The following is a 19,045-nucleotide window of genomic DNA, read 5'->3' on the forward strand; positions in this document are numbered from 1 at the left end:
AGTAACTACCGATTGGATCACTTGTGTTTCTCAGTATATCAGTCTCTCTACACCTCTGCTTTAGCCTCTTCTTTCTAACAAAGGTTTACATTAATCCTCACAAAACTGCCCAACATTTTATTTATCATCATCCTAGTTCAATGATTTCTTCAAATAGTTACTCTTTGCAGTAACATTCAGTTAAATAGATATAGGTTCTATGACATATTGTGACGCACATCTCAGGCTATTAGGATATGTTAATATATGGGACACAAAGAATGGGCTTTCCATATGCAATGTGCAGTGGTGTGGAAGGACATGTAGATGTCTACATTATTCATAAGTATTGATGCCTCCAGTTACTCTTAACGAATGCTACTTAAAACCTCGTTTGAAATGGAAGCATCTGTTTTTGTACCCAAAGCTTCATTTGAAGCACTCTGATATAGAGAGGGCTGCCATGTTATTTTATTTATTTATTTGTGTATTTATTTATTATCGGATTGTATGTATCACAATTTAAAGTAAAACTTGGTAAGATATGAGTAGAGATGGGCACGAACAGCAATACGATAGGCCTTCCTGGTACAGCCAGATCATCATGACACGTCCTTTCTGTGAAGGCAGGAAAGTGAGTGATGCTGGCGGCAGCCTCCTTTGGGCATTTGCGCAACAGCTCAGGAGCTGTTGCACATGTGGTTGAGCCACACGGTGCCCCTATTCATTGCAAATGCTGTGCCTTCTGAGCAAGGGGGAATGGGTCCCTCGACTCATGTCCTTCCCGCAAAGGCAGGAAGGTGGCCGATGTCAGCTGCTGCTGCTGTCCCATTTCTGTCTCTCCCTCTTTGGAACCGCTCTGACCCGTCCAAGCAATGTCTCTTGTCCCGTCCATCCTCTCTTTTCTGCGAAGGCAGGAAGGTGGTTGGTGTCTGGCAGTGCCACACAAACTGTTATAGTGCCCGTACTGCCTGCACAGGTGAGGGGTCTCGGAGTAGTGTGGAACTGCTCTGGCCCCCCTCATTTCTCGGGGCTGCTGGTCCCTCTTTCTACCTCTCCCTTTGTGGAACCACTCTGACCCTTATGAATGGCCTCACCTGTCCTGCTCATCCCCTTTTTTCCGCAAAGGCAGTACGGTGGGTCATGCCAGCCGCCGCTTCACGAGGGACTATCCTGTTACTGCTCCCTCCTTGGTCACGAAGGACAGCTCAGTTGCGATCACACAGCCAATTGTACCATATAGGGATACAGTCGGTTGCACAGCATGGCGGCACCCCTGTCAACAGGACTGACTGGACCGCTTTGAGCCAGGGGCGAATGTGTCCTGGGCCGCAACCCCCATCCTTTCCACAAAGGCAGGAAGGTGGGCGATGGCATCTGCTGCCACCACCCTATTTCTTCCTCTTCCTCTCTGGGACCACTCCGATCCCTCCCAACTACCTCTCAGTTGGGAGCTTTCCTGTTCCCAATCCACACCTCTCCCTCCCAGGTACTTTCATGAGTCCCTTCCCCACCACTTGCATCACCCCGTCCTCTCATTTACGTGATGGCAGGGAGGTGGGTGATGCCTGTAGCAGCCGAATCAGGGTCTTCCCGTCCCCCTCGCAGGATCTTCCAGGTGCTGCTCATCGCCATGCCCAGAACCCCTGGGTCCTCCTCTCCCGCCCTGACCACTTCATGTTCCCTCTTTCCTCCTCTCCCTCTCAGGTACTGCCATGAGTCCCTTTCCTAACACTTCCACTGCAGCTTGTTGCCGCACCCGGAACCCCTGGGTCCTCCTCTCCCTGACCACCCAGCAGCTGCGGTCATGAACCACCTTGCTGCACAAGCGGTTGCTTTGTCTGCCTCCAACCCGGAGGCCTGGTGGACAGGCACATGGGGGGTGCTGCTGGTGAGAGGCCAGACCCCCCCTGCCCCCTGAGGGGAGGCGGCATGCCAACGCCTCCCCAAGCCCGCCAGTTCCGGCAGCCACAGTCTTCACCCTTCTTGCTGTGTAAGTGGATAATTTTGCTCCCACCCGCAGACCTGGCGGGTGGACATATGGGGGGTGCTGCTGGCAAGTGGCCAGATCCCCTGTCCCTGAGAGAGGAGGCGGCGTGCCTTCAGGACCACCACATGGGGTACAAGTGAACTGGGGAGGTGGCTCCATTTGCGTTGATTGGGAGTTTCCTGGGGGCGTTGAATTTGGGAATGTATAACTCCGAGATCCATACTGCAATCTTGACCAAACTTGGGTGGTGGCTGGAGAAGAACCTGCTGCACATTCCCTGTGAATATGGGCTCTCTAAGTGCTAAGGGGGCAGCTCTGGCACTGATGAATACCAAACATCAAACGTTGGGTAAGGGGACATGTTCGGTCCTGTTCATCTGTTCGTGTTCATCGTCGGGAATGAACACTGAACAGCCTGTTTGGGGTTTTTTTCCTGTTCATGCCCATGTCTAGTCCTTAGTGATGCTAATATTTGCCAATCATTATGAATCAGCGGTATTCTTGTGAATGCACAATTTTGAAAAAACCTGATGCAAACTGCTTCAGCAGGCATCCGTGGTTGTTTGGCCCTAAATGAACAGAAAGAATGATTGGATCTCATCTGGTTGCTACATTTGAACATAGTAAGTTCAACTATCAAACGTGTTCACAGCAAAACTTGTAGCATCCTTAATCAGATCTCCAGAGAGAGGGAGATCCTATACCCCAAAGGTGTTCTAGTTCGCTCCTGAACAATTTGTCTGTTTCTCTCTCATATCAGCTTTGCTTCTTTTTCTGGCTTCCCCCAGCTGAGAGAGATCACCTACCCCAAGCTTTGACAGGCTACTTGACCGCAGCCATTAAGACATATTGAAGGGGGTATCTGCAATCATTAAGAAACTTTACCATTCCCTTTTCTAGGACTCATTTTTCCAAGGTATGCCAATTTAGTCAAAGGCTATAATACAAAACCATGCCAAATTTCAGTATCCTTGCAATACAGTGGTTGCTTTTCCAAAATGTCAAAATGTCATATAACAGGTCATATTCAACTATCATACAAGAATTAAAATATGTTTAAAGCCACAATAATTACATAAGGGATGAGGTCAGGTATTTAGCTGAGAAAGTCAATATAAAATAAGCAGAATGAAAAAAATCCTCTTACTAACTCAGATTAAAACAATCATATCAATACTGGAAAACAGGATGGGGGGGAGCACCAGGGCTCATTTTGAGGGGGAACGCACAGGAACACAGTTCCAGCAGTTCCCCAAAGAGGTCACATGTCAGGTGGCCCCACCCACCTGACTCTTGGCCATTTTTGGCCCATTTCAGCCTGGATTGGGGCCTCTGACGGGTGGTGGATCACTCTCCCACTCAGCAGCGGCCCGATCCTGACCATTTGGGGCCCCTTTTTGGCCATTTTCAGCCCCTTTTTGCCATTTTGGGCCCAGTTTCAGCCCTGAATGTCCCGGATTGGGTCCAAAGCAGCCAGGATAGATGATGTCAGAGGGTGTGGCGTATGCAAATGAGTTATGCTAATGAGTTATGCTAATGAGTCCCTCCAGCTCTTTTTCCATGAAATGAGCCCTGGGGAGCACAAACCTCTTGGATGAAATAATACCAGAAAAAGCCTTGCTACATATAGAGGCCTGCCCACATTGTGCCTGCCCACATTGAGTACCTTTGGGTCTTTGTTTTTAAACTGTTGTGTAATGAATATTCTGTGTTTATATTCTGAGTTAGAAGAATTCCATGGCGCAGAGTGGTAAGCTGCAGTCCTGCAGCCCGAGCTCTGCTCATGACCTGAGTTTGATTCTGGTGGAAGCTGGATTCAGGTAGCCAGCTCAAGGTTGACTCAGCCTTCCATCCTTTCAAGGTCGGTAAAATGAGTACTCAGTTTCCTGGGGGTAAAGTGTAGATGACTGGGCAAGGCAATGGCAAACCACCCTGTAACAAAAAAGTCTGCCAAGAAAATGTCGTGATGTGACACACCCCATGGGTCAGTAATGACTTGGTACTTGCACAGGGGGCTACATTTACCTTTACCTATATTCTGAGTTAGGCTGGGATTTATGCACATTTCTGCCATCTCTTCCATTTGGCTTTTGAATACAATGATTTCTGACCAATTTTCAGTGTGGGGCAGGTTGGACCTACAAATGGTCAGCTTGGACCTAGTAGATTCTACATCTTCCTAGATGTAGATTTTGTGCCCAAACAGACCAAATACACTTACTTTTCCTGGGGGAAAATGAAATCCCAGTAGCATGCATATCACCAAACATTTAGCAGAGCATATAAAGGTCAAGAATTCCATTTTCTTTGTTTTGACCTTTGCAGTTTATGGATTGATTGTTAAGTATTTTATTTTCTCTGACATTTGGTATTTTTATTTTTTCAGTTGTGTGACTTTCCTGTGTTGATCATTATTAATGCTGATACTGCCAAGGTACTAAAAGCCTAAACACTCAACCGACTCAACTGTTACAAACTTTATAAAAAGATTTTGGGGAATCCATGGACTCACTGTCAGATACAAAATGGAGCATATCTCCATTGTTTACTGCATATTGCCTGTCTGCTCTGGGGATGCAATTTTTTTTAAAAACTAGTTTGATTAAAATATTGGTGACTGGAGTTTTTTTAACCTGTAGATTTACAGACAATTCTTGATATAAAAAAATAGTCATCGATGTTGGTGCCTGTTGTTCATAGTTTTGGGATTAAAATAATCTTTCAGGATTAAAGTGTAAATCCTGGCTCACAAGGGAACCAACAGACCCAGAAGCCTGAGGTCAGAACAGCTGATCCAGCCCTAGCAGAGAGAGAACTTGGCATCTGAGAATGAGGCCCTGCAGGCTCACATGGCTCTTCTAAACGGGCAAGCAACAGCCCAACAAGAACAGCTGCAGCAGCTGGTGCTTCCACAAGCACCTCCATTTGCCCCCTGCAACAGAAATGCCCAGTTAGTGCACCAGAGAAATCTGAGGGGGATACAAGCCTGTTGCCCATGCAACTGGGTGGGGCCCGTCCAAAACTCACCGCTAAGGGAAAAAAACAGTGAAGGCAGAGCAACCTTGGCCTGAACTGCGAAGGTCCAGAGCACTGTGCATAACCCTGCCTGGCCAAGGCTCCTCAACCCCTTGGCACTAATCCTGCGGTGGTCAGAGAGGCCTTCATCCTCCTCTACTCTGCTACTAACACACCTGCCTCTCCTTATCACCCTCCATATGGCAGAACATCAGATGCTCCACACCACTGCAATGATAGACATCCAGCAATTTCATAAATACTCACTTTATCCAACAGCATCACATACCAACCCAGCTCAAGCCAGTACCAGTCACTGTAGAAACCATCAATGGACAGCCCCTGAAAACTGGATCAGTGGTTTGAGAATGACAATGAGGAACAATGGGGAACCATCAGGAGGTGATCTTTTTAAATCTGGCTGCTTCCCCCTCCCCATTTCCCAGAGGTTTGGGGAATGTTCTGGCTCACCCTGCATGAACCCTTGTAGCTTGGTAGTGTAGGTGGAGAGGATCCAGGGTGGAAGCAAGAGAGCTGCTGGCATGAGTGCCATAGAGTGTGTATGTGTGGAGCAGTGTCCCTCCAAAAATGATGGACCTCCAGGGCAGCCCATCAACTGGACTGTACTATTAAGCCTCTTGTAGGGGAATATCAGCTCTAAGGCTTTAAAATCATCATCATCATCATCATTCCATCTTTCTCACTGAGATCTGAAGTGGATTATAACTTCAAGTGAATGCAATGGAATCAATAACTAGGACAATCACAGAGCAAAAATACAGTGATCAACAGTTAGGGCATTCAGTGTAACAACAAAAACAACAACAACAACATTTGATTTATATACTGCCCTTCAGGACAACTTAACACCCACTCACCCTTTACAAAGTATGTTATTATTAGATGTAAACAGATACAATGGGCTATGGTAGCCACAAATGTGAAAACTACCATAAAGCTGAACACTTAGATGAAACCTTTCTTAATTAAAGCATATGTGATTAATATGACATCTTTAGCAACACCATACTACCCAGGAGGAGCTTATGTATATCAACAGACAGTACCTGATAGCCTAGTCTAAAGTAGACATGGGCACGAACCAAAAAAAACCCCTGAACCATGAGGTTCGTGGTTTGTGGCTTTTCATGAACCAAAAAAACCCACGAACTGGCATGGAATTGGGGCCAGTTACGAACCAGTTAGTGGTTCGTGGGGTTTAAATGCCCCTTTCCAGCCGCTTAGCAGTGGCAGGGAAAGAAGCATTTGACAGTTTAAAGGTCCCTTTAAACTCTCAGCTGGCAGGCGGCGGGGGGATCCCCCCCTTGCCGCCTGCCAGCTGAGAGTTTAAAGGGACCTACTGCTTGCAAGTGGCAGGGACCTTTAAACTGCCCAAATCCCAGCCCCCAGCCCCAACCCCAGCCCTGCCCCAGCCCCACAGTTACCTTCCCCTGTGGCCTGCAGTGTCCTCCCTCTCCTCCCACGAGGGCTGGGAAGGCCATTTAAGGCCTCTTCCACTGCTGTGTAGCCCCATAGGGCAGTGGAGGACACTGAAAACTGCTTCCTAGCCCCTCAAATGGCCACAGTGGTGGCCATTTGAGGGGCAGGGAGGCCATTTTCAGCCTCCTCTGCTGCCCTGTGAGCCCACACAGCGGCGGAAGAGGCCGAAAATGGCCTTTCTGCCCCTCATGGGAGGAAGGGAAGGACGCCGCAGGCCCCAGCTCAAGGTAAGTGTGGGGCTTGGGGGCTGGGGTGGAGTCGGGGCTGGGGTTTGGGCAGTTTAAAGGGCCCAGCTGTGGCAGGTCCCTTTAAACTATCAGCTGGCAGGCGGTGAGGGGGGATCCCCCCTGCCACCTGCCAACTGATAGTTTAAAGGGACCTGCCACTTGCAAGTGGCAGCAAAAGTTTACATGGCCATTTCCCTGGGGCAGCGGTGGCCATTTGAGGGGCAGAGAGGCCGTTTTTTGCCTCCTCTGCCACCCTGAGAGCCCACACAGCGGCAGAAGTGGCCAAAAATGGCCTTCCCGCCCCTCACGAGAGGAGGGGAAGGACGCCGCAGGCTGCAGCTCAAGCTAAGTGTGGGGGTGGGGGTAGGGGTCGGGGCTGGGGTTTGGGCAGTTTAAAGGGCTCAGCTGTGGCAGGTCCCTTTTTAAACTGCCCCTTTAAATACGACCCAAGGAACCAGTAGACCAGTTCATGGAAGTTCATTTAAATGAGCTTCCATGAACCACTGGTTTGCGAATCACAAACCGGCCTGTTTCATGCGTTTTTTTGGGTCGTAATTCGATTCGTGCCCATCTCTAGTCTACAATCCCTGTCCCTTACCCAGGTATCTCTTTGAGCTATTTCTTATGTCCTATAATCTGAATAGAAAGCCCTCCTGAAACAGTTTTGCATTGTTTGTGGAAAGCCAGGAGAGCAGGAGCTTTCTTGACCTCTTCAGGCAGAACATAGAGAGAGAGATGGTTTTACAGATATGAAGAGTGTAGGTCATGAAGGTCTTTGAATGTGATAGTCATGACTTTGAATGGCACCTGGTAACCAATTGGGAGTCAATGGAGTAACTGCAGAATGGGAGTAATATGCGTGCTCTGTCTAGCTCCTGAAAGTAAATGAGCTGCAGCATGTTGCACCAGCTGGAGTGTCTGAGTTGTCTTTGAGGAGAGCTCTGTCAGGACCAGACTTCCTTCTTGTGTGCCTTTGCTTAACCGACTCCATTTTTAATCCTTTCAGTGTTTAAGTCTTCTCTTCCAGGTGCCAAGGTTCCCAGGCAGCTATCTCACAGAAAAGGATTGTTTTGGCTACCACCGTTCCACCAAGAACCGGCCTTGGGAAGTTTCCGCACTTTTGACTTCAAAGGGGATGTTTTGAGAACTGTGGGGGGAGGTTGGGCCTGCTGTGATCTGTTACTCTGTTCCTCATGCTTTGCCTTTCATTGGTAACAATGCACATGTACCATCCTGGACCTTGAGTTCAGGCTAGTGGACTATAATGAACTAATTCTTCAGTAAAAACCTTTTGGAAACAATGGACTGTTGTCTAATTGCAGAAGGTAGTCTGGAGTAAGAACGTTATCTAGCCACAAGTCTGACATTTTGTTACCAATCACATTTTCCAATGCCTAAGCCGGATCAGACGGACTCCAAGCTGTCCCTGTCAGGGATCCTTTGTTTGACCCGTATGCCTCTCCCGGCTCTCAAGGCTCGGACACTCAAGTACCTGCACCGAGGGAGGATAACTCCTCGGTTACAACGATTTATACCCTTGCTCCAAGCAGGGCGGATACGCAGCCTCGGGCCACGGCTCTCCCACTGCTATCGCTGCCTACCCCGACACAGTGGGGTGCGCGACCAAAGGAAACCAGGGATAGGAGGGCCAGCACGATGTTCACGCACTTACAGCTGGATAGTCGGCGTAGCCTGGAATCCATCCCTGAACAAGCCGGTGATCAATCTTGGATTTACTGGAATAGAACGACCGAACAATCGGAGTGGGATGCGTCCCGCCGTGGCACCTTGAGTTGGGATTATGCGGAAGTCACCCCGTGGTCGGGGCAACAAGACGTAAGTGAGCACCAGTGGGTGCAACTGCAGAGCAGAACGTTAGCCATTGACTCAGGTATATCGGCAATCACCGGCCTGACAAAAGGAGTTTTAGCCGCGAGGTCCCAAGAGGAGTGAGGAGATGAGGCACCCTTGCCTTGGCAGCAAACGCTCACCACGGGGCCACGGACTGAAACTGGGCAAACCTCGCAGACGGCCGAAGCTGCTGAGGGTGAGGAAACCATGGGGAGAGTACAGCTCTTGGAAAACAGACTCATAAATATGGAAGAAAGTTTAGCCAGTGCCGTCCACTTGCTGTCGGTGCTAGTCGCGGGGGACGGCGGTCGTGAACGGCCCGCTGGATGGCCAGACATCAGCCAGAGTCTGGCCAATCTCCAAACGCTCCTGCCTCGACCGCAACCCTGGCCGCAACAGCCACCAGAGACGGGGGATGAGGAAGAGGTCCCCGGAGAAGGACCCGTTCCCGATGATTCATGCCCAGATGATTCCCAGCCTGACCAGCCGGCCGGACCAGTTGACGACGGAACCAGTGGAGGGGGTGACGGACCGCAACCGGGGGAGCCCCGTCCCACCAACGGCGGAGGGGAACCGATACAACCGGGGGGTCCAATCCTCCCTCCAACCACGACGCAAGCTGATCAGCCGGTAGCCCCTCCACCTACAACGCAAGCGGGACCAACCCCGGGGCCGCGAGGTGATACGCCTCCGCTTCGTCCGCTACCACTCCATCCCCAACCATTACGACCGGCCCCTCATCAGCCGCGGCCGACGCAACCTATACCGAGAGGACTTTTTCCCCAGCCGCGCCCGGGAGTACCTCCACTGCGCCAGCCGCGACCGCACCCGCAACAACCTCTACCACAGAGACCACAGATGCCGCCAGCTCCGAGGCCCCTCGGCCCGCTAGATGTCTATCCAATGCCGGCGCCGGCCCCTCGACAAGACCTTCCAATGGGTTGGGTCAAGTTGGATGCTACGTTCGATGGGGACCCTTCCAAATTGGGATTTTTCCTAGTACAAGTAGTGCAATTTTTTAATCGTTGGGGGCATCTTTTCGGAAGTGAAGCTAGTCAAATCGAACATCTGGGGTCACGTCTTCAAGGCAAAGCAGCTGACTGGTATGTAGGACTGTATAACATGGGGGCCCCTGAGTTAGATACCCTCCAAGGGCTGGTAGACGCAATCCGAGCTCAATATGAGGATCCCCTAGAAGAAACCAGAGCCCGAACAGAATTGCAGGCTATCAGGCAAGGCAGCATGTTGGCTAGAGACTATGCCGCAAAATTCCGACAACTCGCTGCCAAATGCCCAAGGTGTGAGGAATCCACCAAGATTATCATGTTTAAGCAGGGTTTAAACCCTAGATTGCTGGACAGAGCTTTAATGCAAGATAATCCTCCTACGCTGTTGGGGTGGATACAATTGACCTGTGAAGTAGAAAACCGTCTGATGGAAGTTCGTTTGGTGGAGCAACACCAACAACCTCCGGGCCAGAGACGCTCCTCCACTCCTGCTCGAGGGAGCCGGGGGGCTGGCTACGCTATCCGTGGAGCGAGAGATGCTAGATGGCAACAAGGATTGTGTTTGCAGTGTGGACAAAGTGGTCATTTTGCAGCGCAATGTCCTTATCGGCCTGTGCAAAGACCTCTGCTCCAACTCAGACGCCCAGCCCCCGCTGCCTACCCGGCGCCACCGCGCCCTACCCCAGCACCCAGAACGGCAAGAGGTAGGGGAGCGCCGAGAAGAAATCCCCCTGAGAGGGGGCTAGAACTGGAAGAAGTTATGGAATATGATCCAACGGCGATGGCGGGAGGGGAGAATCCAGAAAGCCCCTCCTCGGGAAATGAAATGGATCTGTCGTGAAAGGACCCAAACGGCAGATCAAACCTCAGTCAGTTCCGGTTCCGAACCGACCGTATGGGTCCATACTCTTCATACCAGTAACTTTAGTGAATGCTGACAGAAAGATGCATATCCGGGTACAAGCCCTCATTGATTCGGGCTGCTCTAGAGACATTATCGCACCAGCCTTGGTACACGGACTAGTACTCCCTGTCAAAGACTTAGACATACCGGTCATTTTCGAACAAATGGATGGCACTAACATGAATCCAGTGACTACAGAAACCATGCCAATCATCACAGGCATGGGACAACATTGGGAAAAAAGATCTTTCGTTATTAGTGCCACAGCAAAGTACCCCTTGATTCTGGGGAGCCGGTGGTTATGCGACCATAACCCCTACATTAATTGGGCAGAGGGAAGCATCACATTTACCCATGAGTCATGCAAAAGTCATCGGTGGGATCAAAATTGGGGAAAAGATCCGACCGCAACCGAACCGGCTCTCCTCTCCCAGGAAGAAATCAACCTAATACCCAAACAATACAGGGCGTACACCCAAGCCTTCACAGAAGAAGAAGCCAACTCGTTACCTCCTCACAGGAGGACAGACTGTGCTGTGGAAATTTTACCTGGCGCCTCGCTGCCCAAAGGCCGCCTATATCCTATGAGTCCCAACGAAAGAGAGGAGCTCCGCAAATTCATCGACCTCAACCTTCAAAGAGGATTTATTCGGCCAGCTAACAGTCCCCATGCAGCGCCAGTACTTTTTGTAAAAAAGAAAGATGGGGGCTTGAGATTATGCACGGACTTTCGAGGTCTTAATGCGGTCTCTTCCAGCAATGCCTACCCTATTCCGCTCATAAGAGATCTACTCAACGTCGTGGCTCAAGGTAAGATCTTTATGAAATTAGATTTGAAAGATGCTTACTTTCACGTTCGTATTCGAGAGGGGGATGAATGGAAAACAGCCTTCAACACATCACTCGGCCAATATGAATACTTAGTTATGCCTTTTGGCCTGGCCGGAGCCCCCTCAGTTTTCATGTCCATGATTAATGAGGTTCTGCATGAATTCCTCTATAAAGGGGTAGTGGTGTATCTGGATGATGTGTTAATTTATTCAGAAACTGAAGAAGAACACGTAGATCTGGTAAAGAGAGTCTTAACCACCCTCATGAATAACCAGTTACCTATTAAACTCTCCAAATGTGAATTTCATAAAACGGAACTCACTTACTTGGGCTACTGTATTTCTAAGGAGGGTTTGAAAATGGATCCGAGTAAAATACAAGCAGTACTAAATTGGCAAACCCCCACAACCCGCAAAGAATTACAATCCTTCTTGGGCTTTGCCAACTTCTATAGAGAGTTCATTGCAAATTTCGCCCAAATCACACTCCCCCTAACTGAACTGTTAAAAACCAAAGATAAGGGGGGCCAAGCCAAAAAACCAAGCGCAAAACTGGCTTGGACGGCGGAATGCCAAACGGCGTTCGATCACCTTAAAACGCAGTTTGTATCAGAACCCGTTCTACAACACCCCGACGACAGTCGCCCGTTCATAGTACAGGTCGATGCCAGCGACACGGCAATTGGGGGTGTACTGCTACAGCGGGGGGCGGATGAAAAGCTTAAACCCTGCGCCTTCCTTTCCAGAAAATTTTCAGAATCGGAAAGGAATTGGAATGTATGGGAAAAGGAAGCCTTTGCTGTAAAAGCGGCTCTCACTACCTGGAGACATTGGTTAGAAGGAGCCCGCCATCCGTTTGAAGTCTGGACGGATCATAAAAATTTAGAAGCCCTGCGCAGCCCTCGCAGGCTAAACGCCAAACAACTGAGATGGGCGGAGTTTTTCTCTAAATTTGATTTCACATTGAACTTCCTCCCTGGGAAAACCAACTTCTTGGCGGACGCTCTATCACGCATGCCCCAGCACAAAAGCAAAAGGGAGGAGACAATAGACACGGTCTTCTCACCTACGCAATTAGGGGGCGTGGTGACAACACGCAGCAGCACCACCCGCTTTCCCCAACCCGACCAGGGATGGAGAGAAAAATTAAAAGCTGAAGTGGAAAAGGAGGGGGACGATGTGCCCAGAGACAAACTGCAACAATCCAATCAGGGGGAATGGCTCTGGGGAGATCGCTTCTATGTACCCAAAAGCTTGAGGAAAGAAGTGTTACAACGCTGTCACGATGCTCCCACAGCGGGACATTATGGGTACTTAAAAACACTTCACTTGGTACAGCGCCAATTTTGGTGGCCGGGCATGCGCAAGAACATTTCACAATATGTAGCGTCTTGCCCCATCTGTCTCAGCGCCAAATCCCGTAAAGGAAAACCTCCGGGACTCCTGCAACCCCTAGAAACGCCAAGCCGACCGTGGGAAATAATTTCCATGGATTTTATCACAGACTTGCCCCCCTCCAAGGGACACAATTGTATCTTAGTCGTAGTCGATTTATTCTCCAAGCAAGCCCATTTTATACCCTGTACTACAATTCCTTCGGCTAGAAAGCTAGCTGACATCTTTATAAAAAACATTGTAAAAATACATTCTTTTCCATCCAAGGTGATCTCGGATCGCGGCGGACAGTTCGTTGCCAACTTCTGGCGGGAGCTTTTACAACTTCTGGGTATTGAACAAGGTCTGAGTTCAAGCCATCACCCAGAAACAGACGGACAGTCGGAAAAAACAAATCAGATATTAGAACAATTTCTACGCTGTTATATTAATTTTCAACAGGACAATTGGTTTGATTTGCTCCCCTTGGCAGAATTCTCGTATAATAACAGCGTGCACGCTTCTACGGGAGAAACTCCCTTCAAAATCGTCTATGGCTTCCACTTCAAACCCTTCCCGTTCGAGGCGCTTCCTCCCCCTACTACAGCCTCCAAAGACGTCACCGAATGGTGGGGGGAAGCAGCTCAACAGTGGACGCAGATTAAGAAACATCTCATCAAAGCCAAACAGGATTACAAAAAATACGCTGACCGCCACCGCGCGGCAGAATGGGAATTACAGCCGGGCGATCTAGTCTACCTTTCCACCAAGAATTTGAAAACAACCCAAACCAGCCGCAAGCTAGCATTGAAATTTTTAGGACCGTTTCCTGTTCGCAAAGTAATCAACAAAGTGACTGTTGCTCTAAATCTGCCAAAGAATCTTCGTCATGTACATGATACCTTCCATGTAAGTTTGTTGAAGAAAGCCCCTCCTGCTGATCAATGGCATACCCGTGCACCTCCAATCCCCACTCTGATCGATGATCAAACCCACTATGAAGTTCAACAAATACTGGACTCTAAAATACAAAGAAATCAGTTGTTTTATCTCATTAGGTGGAAGGACTTTGACTCTGGGTTTGATGAATGGGTGAACTCTGTACATGTTCATGCCCCTAGATTGGTTAAGGCATTCCACTCCCGCTACCCACAGAAACCTGGGGGGGGGAGCATCTTAGGGGGGGCAGAATGTCAGGACCAGACTTCCTTCTTGTGTGCCTTTGCTTAACCGACTCCATTTTTAATCCTTTCAGTGTTTAAGTCTTCTCTTCCAGGTGCCAAGGTTCCCAGGCAGCTATCTCACAGAAAAGGATTGTTTTGGCTACCACCGTTCCACCAAGAACCGGCCTTGGGAAGTTTCCGCGCTTTTGACTTCAAAGGGGATGTTTTGAGAACTGTGGGGGGAGGTTGGGCCTGCTGTGATCTGTTACTCTGTTCCTCATGCTTTGCCTTTCATTGGTAACAATGCACATGTACCATCCTGGACCTTGAGTTCAGGCTAGTGGACTATAATGAACTAATTCTTCAGTAAAAACCTTTTGGAAACAATGGACTGTTGTCTAATTGCAGAAGGTAGTCTGGAGTAAGAACGTTATCTAGCCACAAGTCTGACAAGCTCTATGTATTGCCTATCTCTTAGCTCTGGGGATCAAACCAGGAGCCCTGGCTGTTCTATCCCAGTGCCATTGCACTGAGCCATACCTGTTTATTCAATAGTCTCTTCCTGGCCCCATTGTGGTGATGTTGGGGCTGCAGTGAAATGTCTAATGCCCTCTGGCATACCATCATATTACCTACGCTCTTGGCTCAGTGGTTGAGATGCCGCTCATGGGTGTGGGGGCTGTGGGTTCATGCCTGCCTCTCTTCCTGTTTTTACTTGGCAGGGGGGGGGAGTATGTGGCTTAGAGTGGGGATGGGTGCAGCACTTTTGCTGCTGGTCAAACCCTTGCCATGGAGAGGTGGGCACCCTGTCTACCACTTGGTTTGCCAGGTCCCTATACCCTCCCAGCAGAAGAGAAGATGCAACACTTACCTGCTGGTTGTGCTTCATGCCCACACTCCCAGCACCGACATGATGATGTCACTTCCGGGAAATGACATCATTGCACTGGCAGTGGGTGTGTTCCAGCACTTTGCGTGGGGCCAATTCAGCCTGTTTGGGGCCAAATTGGCCCCTGCAAGGAGCAAGAGCATGCCCACCAGCAGCACAATGATGTCACTTGAGGAAGTGACGTTGTTGTGCTCTGCTGGGAGCGTGCCCACTGTGCGCTTCCCTGGGTTGCCTGCCAGTGGCAGGTGATTTCTGGGGGGTTGCCACCTCCTGCCGATTGCTAGCGATTGGCAGGTAATGGGGCAAACCCCCGGGAGAATGCCCACCACCTGCGGGCAACTAGAAACCCTATCTACCATCCAGTTGCCCATCCCCTATAGGCTGGGTGTGTGTGCTTGGGCCTTGTTCTTCTGTTGGGTTGTGCTGTTGCTGTTTATCCTGGAGGGAGCACTGAAGTATTGTATGCGTCTCTCTAGTCCAACATACTGTTTGCAGCAGTGACTGGCAAGAGGACTCCGGGAGCGAGGCACCAGCTTTCCCTGCCCTTTTACTTGTCCCCAGCATCTGGTATTCTGAGGTATACTGCTTTTGGACTTGGGCTTCTTTGATACTCTATTCTCCATGCTCCCCCATCCCTACCATCTCTGCAAAGGAAGAGTACTGGCATCCTTCCTCCGTCCCAGTAGCAAATCTACACTATAATAATACCTCTGCTTCAGAATTTGACCCTGAAACTTTCTGGCAGAGATTAAAATGAAAAAAAAAAACCATTTTGTAGGGTTTGTTGAATTCAGAATCTGAAGCTGTAAAAACAAAACTCACGGCTCCATGATAGTCACAACTAAAAATTAATGTGAAGATAGGTGGAGAAACCTTCAGCTTGAAAAATGTGAGCTGACTCTGTATTAAAGTTTCATAAGGTTGTGCTGTATATAATGTCAATAACTTTACTGAGTTATTGGGCAACATTTGGATAAATGAATTCCATCACCATAGTGATTGATGTAATAACAGCAGAACGTCGGTGCAAATTATTATTTGGCATGATGACTTCCTTGACTACATAAGACCAGAAAACGGCATTACTTAAAGCAGCTTCGTCAGACAAAAAGATGTATATTCGTTTGTATGAATTCAAATTAAAATGAAGAACATAACATTTAATGTAACTTGGAACCTATTTTCTTTTATTTAAATAATCACTGTGTATTAAAAATTGAAGACATGATCTATATCACCATTCCCGATTTGGAGGGGGGAAGAAGGCTTCATTTTCCAGTGCAGGAAATTTCCAGCCCTTCTAATTTCCTGTATATGACACTATCGCTCACGTTCACACTGCTTCTCTTTTTGGTACCCATCCTTTGTTACTGTCTTAATTATTTATTTATGTATGTAATTTTTAGTCTGCCTGCCTTTCTCACTGAGACTCAAGGCGGATTACATAGTGTGAGATTAGTACAGCCTTGCACTCAGCATACCCTGAGGTGGGGCAACTGCCAGAGCCCAGTGTTTCTTGCAGGACCCACTGCTGTAGAGCTCCCCACACCTATGCTGCCAGGGAAAGTATAGTCGCACTCCTGGCAGGCACAGTGTTGGTGTTCCTATCTGCTCACACCAGCCAGCACCATCAGGGAAAGGACATACAGTCAGAAGGAAGGCTGACTGTTTCCCAGGTAAACTTGCAGGAACTTGTCATGTGATGAACACGTGCTGGGCATCTCGTGTAGTTTAGCTGTAAATGCAGTGACAGCAAGGGCATGTTTCTGGAACTAGATCACTGCTGAACAAATACAGAGAAGGGGCAGACAAGAGGGGTTGCTGAACTTACCCCTCCTGTTCACCCCACTTCCCCCTTTAGCTCCTTCCCCTTTCCAAAATCTGTAATCTAAGAAGAGCAGTAATCCTTATCAGGAGAAATGCAAGTGAGGGGAAGTGTGGGGAGACAGACCTCCTTTCATGCCTGCCACTTTTCTACATTAAATTGCTCCCTTACATTTCTGTTCTATAACAGTTAAGTACAAGCTGCATTTAACACACGGGTCATGGCTAGTTATACTGTATGTATTCTGGCTAGAAATAAAGGTACTATTTAATTACAAACAGTTTCTTCCATATAAGATTACAGAGTGAGGCGACATTCTCTCTCTCCACTTGATAGGACACATCTAGCAGGCTTGTTTTTCTTCTGAAATATCTCTTGTAAACACAGAGTAGGTCTAGTTAGCTATTTAGCCTTGTATCCTTGAGCATCCTGCATCACCAGTGAAGACATCCTTTTCACAAATCACTTCCCCGAAGTCCCTTCTAGCTTATTAAAAACAGAGCATGGTCTGGTGTCACGGTCATCTCCTGCTGATTCTCATCTAATCAAAGCAAGAAAATTTGGTACTGAGAAAAGTGTGTTTATAAAAAAAGACACTGTCAACCAGATAATCCCATGGGCTTTAAACAAAATATTACTTTTCAAGCAAAAATGTTGTTCTGTTGATCCTACTAAGATGAAGGAGGTCAGAGTAAATACTGTTTATTTTTCTCTTCATATTGCTAGAGCACACAGCAACAACAACAACAAAAAAACCTCTTTAGGGAGAGAGAGAGATAATCAACCCCTATCAACCCCTCCCATTTTGTTACAGACTTAGCACCAGGGCTTAATTTCTAAAACAGAGAGGCAAGAAATCAAAGCCACATGGATGCTGCAGCATCTAACTTGGAGGCTTTTTCTCTTTATGCCCCAATGCAGATGGCTGCTTAAATTGTGAAAGAAAGGCACTCTATGTAACTTCTCTTTACATGGGGTTTATGGGGCTCAGAAAGCAACTTTCACAAAATTTTAAGAAACAACTTTTTTTTCTTTTAAACTTTTTAACAATTAATAAAATACAACTTCAACAAAAAATTAACTTTTAAGTACAACCATACAAAAAACCCTCCAAATCAACAATGTCCTTGAAAAGGCATCCAACAAGTGATGATGTGTCCTCTCTCATCCATTTGAAGCAGCTGTACCCCAGGCTTCAGGCTTCTGGTTGGGAATTATAGCCCTGCAAAAATAATATAACCCCAGTAACACCAGCTACACACAATACACAAACACCACTTAAATCATATTTTACATACAATATTTGATTACCTTATTCAAGGTGATAAGAGCTTATAATTTATTAAGCTCCCCTGCAAACAGCCCCTCCTCAGCAGCCTGCCTCTAGCTTCTGACTCCACCCCACTAGGCTAAACCAATTAACCTCACAGGGGTTACATCTACACATTTCAAAGATATATTGTTCTCCTATGCTTTTAAAATATTTTAAATTCTATTTATACATCACAAATGAAATGAACAAAACCTAAAGCCTAAGAGGAAGGAGATGGAAATAAGACTGTGGTCTGTTACTAACTTATGTTAGCGGTCAGACCCCTTCTCATACTAAACAACAACAACATTCGATTCATATACCGCCCTTCAGGATGACTTAACACCCACTCAGAGCGGTTTACAAAGTATGTTATTATTATCCCCACAACAAAACACTCTGGAGGTGGGTGGGGCTGAGAGAGCTCCTAAAAGCTGTGACTGACCCAAGGGTAGTTTATGGATATGGACTACCATAAACCCCTTGCCAGAAGTCCCAGGCACTGTCTGGCCAGAGGCAGAGTGGATGCCAGTCAGCCTGGAGACTGGAAAGTTACCAAGTTATTAGGGGAATGACTGTCTGAATAGCCCCCACACCCCAGAGAGCAGTAGAGATACTGAGGCTTCCTGAGAGACAACTCCCCACCTAATCTCATCAACATTTTTCGTCTCCCACTTATCTGATCAAGCTATTCAGTGAACCTAATAGCCTTCCTGTCCAACACTTACCGGGCCATCAAGCTATATTTTAACCTATAATCCACCCCAATATAGTCATATCACACCTTTCCCAATTTATTGTTCTACTTCCAGACAAGCCATTAAGGTATTGTTTCTGGAAGCAAGATGTCAGTTTTGCTACAGGGCATGTTTCACCCTATAACTGGGCTGTCTAACCCCATGCTCAGTGTGTGTGTGTTTTGGTACCTGCTCATGCACCCCTACTCCGTTGGGCTCCTTCTCTCCATGAAATGCTGGTCATTTTGCTGCTCCTCGGTGGACCTACGCCTCCTTCCATCCAAGACTGGTAAATATCACCCTTTCCCCAAAACTGCTTTCCCATTTTTTCATTGTTTTCTTAGTTAGCTCTCTGTGTATGTTGTGTGTCTTTTCTGTGTTTGCCTTTTTATTATTCTGTTAATAAAGAAACCTTTCCTTTAGAACATCTGCCTGTTTATTT

This window comes from Eublepharis macularius, chromosome 1, assembly GCF_028583425.1.
Source record: "Eublepharis macularius isolate TG4126 chromosome 1, MPM_Emac_v1.0, whole genome shotgun sequence".
Classification (NCBI taxonomy): domain Eukaryota; kingdom Metazoa; phylum Chordata; class Lepidosauria; order Squamata; family Eublepharidae; genus Eublepharis; species Eublepharis macularius.